Raw genomic sequence first — 7,585 nt, 5'->3', positions numbered from 1 at the left:
ACTTTGACTTTCACAAGCTGATTTCAGACTCCACTCCTTCTGGATCTTCTGATGCTTGCATGATCTCTGGTGTCTTTGAAGATTTGGTGAAAGTGTAAACGCCTTCTCTCCTGTGTGTGTTCTCTGGTGTGCTACAAGAGCAGATGAACGTGCAAACGTCTTCCCACACACACTGCACTTGAAGGGTTTCTCTCCCGTGTGTGTTCTCTGGTGATTTAATAGAGTAGATGCATGTGCAAACGCCTTCCCATACACACTGCACTTGAAGGGTTTCTCTCCCGTGTGTGTTCTCTGGTGTTCTACAAGAGGAGATGACTGTGCAAACGCCTTCCAACACACACTGCACTTGAAGGGTTTCTCCCCAGTGTGAGTTCTCTGGTGCTGTGTAAAATGTCCAAGATGAACCGTGCTGTATGCACACCGGTCGCATTGATGCCTTTTTGCACCGAGCTGCGCCGAGTGCCTTTGCTCCATCAGACCAATTCTGCAGAGGAAGCAACAGCTGCAGACAGAAAAAGAATATCCACACCATCTACACGTCAGTATCGAGGCACAGCAGAATGCATATATACACAGTCACACGTGACTTACACGTCTATACTTATTCATAGATATTCATGATGTAGTGAAAAAGTGTCCTAAATTCATCACACGGGCTGTTATGGCACACAATGAGAGGGAAAATGGTCACAAACATGCCTGGAAGCCCTCGTATCTTCAAAATGAATGTTAACCCAAAACTCCGAGCACACAATTTCAGCTGTCTGGCTACAAAAGGAATATTTAAGAAAGCTAAATTCAGCTGACATAGCAAAGGGTGTTGAAAATAATACTATTTGTGTTGTGCAGAAATGCATAAATTAATGTTCAATCGCAACTTAGAGGTGTGAAGCCAGCCAGGCTCACGATGTCCTTGAATGCTGGGATGAACAGATCTGACTTCAGATGCATGTGTGTGCTGTGTTAACTTCTTGAATGTTTCCATTCTTACAAAGAGTTCCAGAGGAAAACAAAAAACAAACTACAGTTTTGATATAACCTCCCTGTCCAATAGAGTTAATAGACTTTACTGCAAACACAAACTTTACACTGTCACACGCTGGCATGGTTAACAGGTGGTGGTGTATTAATGCTTCCTTACTCCACCAAGAAATTCATTGAGGATCAATCAACATCGCCGAGGCTGCGTGTCTCTCTCTCTCTCCTCGTGGTGAGATGTTAACTACCTCGCCTGGCATACAGGAAGTCGTGGGTTCGATCCCATCCCTGACGCCTGCTGTATATTTGGAGTTTACGTGTCTCTCTCTCTCTCTTCCCGTGGTCGCGTGGCTTTCCCTCCAGATCCCCCGGTTGTCCCCACTCTACATGCAGAGAGTGAACACCACCACGTGTCTAGAGTGAACACCACCACGCGTCCAGAGTGAACACCGCCACGCGTATAGAGTGAACACCGCCACGCGTCTAGAGTGAACACCGCCACGCGTCTAGAGTGAACACCGCCACGCGTCTAGAGTGAACACCGCCACGCGTCTAGAGTGAACACCTCCACGGGTCTACAGTGAACATCGCCACGCGTTCAAAGTGAACACCGCCACGCGTCCAGAGTGAACACCGCCACGCGTCCAGAGTGAACACCGGCACGCGTCTAGCGTGAACACCACCACGTGTCTCGAGTGAACACCGCCACGTGTCTAGAGTGAACACCACCACTGGTCTACAGTGAACACTGCCACGTGTCCAAAGTCAACACCGCCACGCGTCCAGAGTGAACACCACCACGCGTCTAGACAAGCCCCACCTTGTTGTTGTTGTTGTGGGCAGGTCGCTTCTGAAAACAAGAGCAGTACAGCAGCTCAAGCGGGCGTGGCCTGGTAAAAAATGAAAAAAAAAATTTGTGTGAATATTTAAAATAAAAAAAGTTACAAAGTAGCGAGCCAGGTGAAGAGAAATTAAAACTTAAGCAAGATACCCTTTAGTTCTTTCGGTAAAGTCACGTAGAAAGAAAATAATAATTAAATAATTGCATACCACATTTCGATTGCAACACAAGCAATCATCATCTCCATATATATAAAAGGGAAATTTGTGAATGTGTGTCTGTTCAAAATGTTTAGGATACTTCCCGACATGCAACAAACTTGAAATTTGGCATGTTGGTACTTTCCAAACTGTACACAATGCATAAAAATTATGAAAATAGATTTTTGTTATTTTTGTTGTGGGGGGGGGGGCGCAATAATGGACATATTTTGCACGGCAAGTGAGCGGTGACGTCACATCCGTCACCCGCATGCTGCAGCGTCACGCATCCCCCCCCCCACCCTCTGCGTTGGTCGTGTATTGATCCAAGACAAAAATCCAAGTCCCAGGCGAAGTCGGGTCATAAAGCTAGTCAGGTACAAATTAAAGAGGAAACAAACCTAGTAAACTTACACATACAATGCAATACATCACAGACAGTCGGCTAACAACAGTCAACACCCTACCTGGTTGATTACGTTCTTCCAAAGATTGCTAAATCTGAGAGAGAGAAACAAAACACAGACCCGGAGACATACAGAGAGACACATAAGCAGAGAGAGATGACACAGAGACACACAGAGAGATACAAATAGACAAAGAGAGAGATGACAGAGACACACAGAGCGAGATAATTCTAGATTTCAAGCTTTCGTGACTGCAAGGATTCATAACAAAATGTAGTTATTTTCATTTATTATTACCTTAGTTTATTATTATTTTTTTCCTACGTGACTTTACCGAAAAAACCTAAGAGTAGAGAGAGATAACACAGAGACACACACACATAGGCACACAGACAAACAACGCCTCTCTGTCGAGGGCTTAAATAGAGAGGGGGCAGAGAGAGAGGGTGGGGGTAGAGAGAGAGGGGGGCAGAGAGAGAGGGGGGGTAGAGAAACTAGCATGTTAATGCAAGGCCGTAGTCATGGAATCAACATTGGGGGGGACCAAATCTTCCAGGAGGTCTGGGGCCCCCCCCCAGAAAAAAAATCTAAATTTGAAAACTATTTTCCTGCCATTTCCTGACTTAAATATTTCAAAAGTTCACTAACACAAGGGATGAAATTTTTGTTTATTTGATACAATAATGTCTAATAGTGTATTGTAATACATTGCTCTGTTTTTTCTTTTTTACCTTTTCTTGTTTCATAGTATGTAATGGCAGAGATTAGGGATTCATAAAGTACAACACAATCATGTAAACAGAAATCTATGTATTGTTATATGAAGACAAGTCCAGATTTCGTGGTCAAGGTTAAGCAAATTGTTGTTTTTATTAACAGAGCATCGCAATTATTATTTTTAAAAATGTCTTTATAGCAATAAATTTGGGGGGGGGGGGGACATTGTTTTGCATATTTGATTATTATAATTATTATAACATAGCATAATTATTATAACATATCATTATATCTTGATTTAAAGCTTTCGTGACTGCAGGGATTCATATTGCTTCTTTCAGTAAAGTCACGTAGAAGGGAAATAATAAAATAAAACGTGACTTTACCGAAAGAACCAAGAATATATGTTATAATTAGTATAACATATTAAAATTATTATAACATGTTATATGAATTATAACATATTATAATTATTATAACATATAATTAGGGCCTTGTGTCAATGAGAGATTTGTAGGTTTGGTGACTGCAGTAGAGGACACAGAGAGAGAGAGACACTTAATCAAACAAACTTCGTAAAATTTAGAAATGTAATGCAACACAATACAGAGAGTCGGTCAACACACAACTAACGCATCGCCTGGCTGATTGCGTTCTTCCACAGATTGCTAAACTAAGCGAGAGAATTGAAGCAAACACCATCAGGCGAGGGCAGGAGGCAAGGCCCCGCGTTGTAAAGTTCCAACCTGGACATCGCTTCCATGCTCGCTGCTACTCAATTGACATCCCTACGAGAGAGAGAGAGAGCGAGGCTCTACCTCAGTAAACAACAACCACCACTACCACAACCACCACCACAACCACCACCACAACTACAACAACCACCACCACCACAACCACCAACACCACAAAAACCACCACCACAACCACCATCACAACCACCACCACATCCACCATCACAACCACCACCACAACCTCCACAACCTCCACATCCACCACCACAACCACCACCACAACCGCGATGAGAATTCTCACCTCGGATTTCAGTTCAATGAGCGGCTCTGTAACTTAAATAAATTATGTTAATGAGTCCAGCCCATACGTGGAGGGGTGGGGCGCGCGTGCTGAACCCGTCGCAATGAACCTGCGACGGCTTTCACGAATATATTATGTTAATGAGCCGCCAGTCACCGGGCGTGGCTTTGCCCAAAACGGGACCCTGCGGGGTGGGCTGGTAGGAATAATACTAATACTGGTAGGAACGAAGTGGACCAGACCACCAATAGATTAATGTGTCCGTCCGTCCGTCCGACTGTCCGTCTGTCCGACAAGATGGCCGCCCGCTCCCCCTGCGATCCGTGAACTAAATGAACTAAACAAGATGGCCGTCGCATCCGGCGCAGCCAATGACATCGCCTGTTGCAATCCTTGCTTTGTGGGTGAGCGAGTCAGTGGGGAGGGGGGTGTGGACGTCATCGCTCTGTGGGCGCGCGGGTCAGTGGGGAGGGGGGTGTGGACGTCATCGCTCTGTGGGCGCGCGAGTCAGTGGGGAGGGGGGTGTGGACGTCATCACTCTGTGGGCGCACGGGTCAGTGGGGAGGGGGGTGTGGACGTCATCGCTCTGTGGGCGCGCGAGTCAGTGGGGAGGGGGGTGTGGACGTCATCGCTCTGTGGGCGCGCGAGTCAGTGGGGAGGGGGGTGTGGACGTCATCACTCTGTGGGCGCACGGGTCAGTGGGGAGGGGGGTGTGGACGTCATCGCTCTGTGGGCGCGCGGGTCAGTGGGGAGGGGGGTGTGGACGTCATCGCTCACCCCCCAATCACAAATCATTTGCTTTTTAACTCCTCTATACCCGGTCGATATCCCTGTACCGGTATTAGTATTATTCCTACCAGCCCACCCCGCAGGGTCCTGTTACCGGTACAGGGATATCGACCGGGTATAGAGGAGTTAAAAAGAAAATGATTTGTGCATAGGGGGTGAGCGATGACGTCCACACCCCCCTCCCCACTGACTCGCGCGCCCACAGAGCGATGACGTCCACACCCCCCTCCCCACTGACCCGCGCGCCCACAGAGCGATGACGTCCACATCCCCCTCCCCACTGACTTGTGCGCCCACAGAGCAAGGATTGCAACAGGCGATGTCATTGGCTGCGCCGGATGCGACGGCCATCTTGTTTAGTTCATTTAGTTCACAGATCGCAGGGGGAGCGGGCGGCCATCTTGTCGGACAGACGGACAGTCGGACGGACGGACGGACACATTAATCTATTGGTGGTCTGGTCCACTTCGTTCCTACCAGTATAATAGTTCATTCCTCTATTGTATTTAGCCTTACTATGCTATGTATTAGATTAAAAGTGGGAAATTTCACGATGAAATGTTCACGTCCCGTTTTTGGCCAATATTGGCCAAATTTTTCCAGCTTTATTTTTCAACAAAAGTGCGATCCTCGTGTGTTTAGCCTTAGTATCCGATATATAGCGTTAAAAATTGCGAAATTTCACGATGAAATTTTTAAGTGAATAAAGAAAATCGGCATACTATGCCGTTTTTGGCCAAAATTGCCCAAACTTTCACAGCTTTGTTCTTCGACAAAAGTTAATTATTTCATTGTATTTAGCCTTGGTATGCTATGTATTAGATTAAAAGTGGAAAATTTCATGATGAAATGTTCACGTCCCAAACAAAAAATCGGCATACTAAGCTACGCCGTTTTTGGATAAAATTGGACATTTTATAGCTGTATTTTTAACCAAAAGTACATTCCTCGGTTGTGTTTAGCCTGAGTAGCCTATATATTACATTAAGAGTGGGAAATTTCACAATGAAATTTTCAGGTCCCAAAAATAAATCGGCACACAAACCTATGCCGTTTTTAGCAAAAATGTTACAAATTTCACAGCCTCATTTTTCAACAAAAAGTTAATTATTTCATTGTATTTACCCTTAGTATGCTATGTATTAGATTAAAAGTGGGACATTTCACGATGCAATTTTCGCGTCCCAAAAAGAAATCGGCACACTCATGTATGCCATTTTTGGCCAAAATTGGGCAAATTTTCATAGCTAAACTTTTTAAAGAAAAAGTTAATTCCTCTTTTTTGATTAGAATTAGTATGCTGTATTATTACTACTATGAAGGTTTGATATTTCATGATGACATTTTCACGTCCTAAAAATTAAATTGGCATAACATTTTTTGGCTAAAAAACAAATAGGCATACTAACCTATGCAGTTTTTGGACATAATTGGGTTAGAGTTAGGCTTAGCAATTAGGGTTAGGGTTTAAGGTCAGGGGTTAGGGGTAGGGATAGGGTTAGGGCTCGATTATTCCAACTCACTACTCTCCGGGACATCTGGCAAAAACATTACCAAGCTGAAGCGTGTACAAAATTATTTGGCAGGCGTCATGACGGGTACTGCAAAATCCGACCATGTCTGTCCAGTGCTCACCGAACTGCATTGGCCTCCTGTTGCCGAACTCATACAGTATAAGGTTGCACTCATTACATACAAAGCGCTTGCCACAAGTGAACCCCAATACCTTGCTGGTATCATCAAAGAGCATAAACCATCACGCAAACTCTGGTCATCTTCGCTTTTGGCAAGTCATCGAATAAAGACGGCCATTGCATTTCATGCTTTCAGATGCACTTCTTCAGCTGTCTGGAATGTTTTTCCCTCCGATATTAGGAAGTCACTTTGAGCTACGCATTTTTAAAATCTAGATTGTAAATAAACTTTCTTTAGAACAGTTTTTGTGCTTAGTTTGTTGTCCTTCCCCCACACCTCCGATGCGCATGGTTGGCTATGTACGGTGTGAAAGAAGTTCAACATACACACCAACATGGACACTCGCTAAATAACCTAACCATCGTGGACACTTGATAAATAACCTAACCATCATGGACACTCGCTAAATAACCTAACCAACATTGACACTCGCTAAATAACCTAACCAACATGGACACTCGCTAAATAACCTAACCATCGTGGACACTCGCTAAATAACCTAACCAACATTGACACTCGCTAAATAACCTAACCAACATGGACACTCGCTAAATAACCTAACCAACATGGACACTCGCTAAATAACCTAACCAACATGGACACTCGCTAAATAACCTAACCATCGTGGCCACTCGCTAAATAACCTAACCAACATGGACACTCGCTAAATAACCTAACCATCATGGACACTCGCTAAATAACCTAACCATCATGGACACTCGCTAAATAACCTAACCATCATGGACACTCGCTAAATAACCTAACCATCATGGACACTCGATAAATAACCTAACCATCATGGACACTCGCTAAATAACCTAACCATCATGGACACTCGCTAAATAACCTAACCAACATGGACACTCGCTAAATAACCTAACCAACATGGACACTCACTAAATAACCTAACCAACATGGACACT

General features: G+C 44.5%; 1 long non-coding RNA gene across 1 annotated transcript; it reads right to left on the bottom strand.

The window, feature by feature from the left end:
- Positions 1-384: 384 nt before the first annotated feature.
- Positions 385-4,192, bottom strand: LOC144731738 (uncharacterized). Its single transcript, XR_013588008.1, has 3 exons — positions 4,179-4,192; positions 1,799-1,868; positions 385-502 (listed from the first exon to the last, which is right to left on the bottom strand). It is a non-coding gene; the product is annotated as an uncharacterized LOC144731738 (long non-coding RNA).
- Between the last annotated feature and the right edge of the window lie 3,393 nt (positions 4,193-7,585).

Source organism: Lampetra planeri, chromosome 40, assembly GCF_965212315.1.
Source record: "Lampetra planeri chromosome 40, kcLamPlan1.2.h2, whole genome shotgun sequence".
NCBI classification, from domain to species: domain Eukaryota; kingdom Metazoa; phylum Chordata; class Hyperoartia; order Petromyzontiformes; family Petromyzontidae; genus Lampetra; species Lampetra planeri.
The sequence above is the reverse complement of the archived record's forward strand: the minus strand, read 5'-3'. Positions and strand labels throughout refer to the sequence as shown.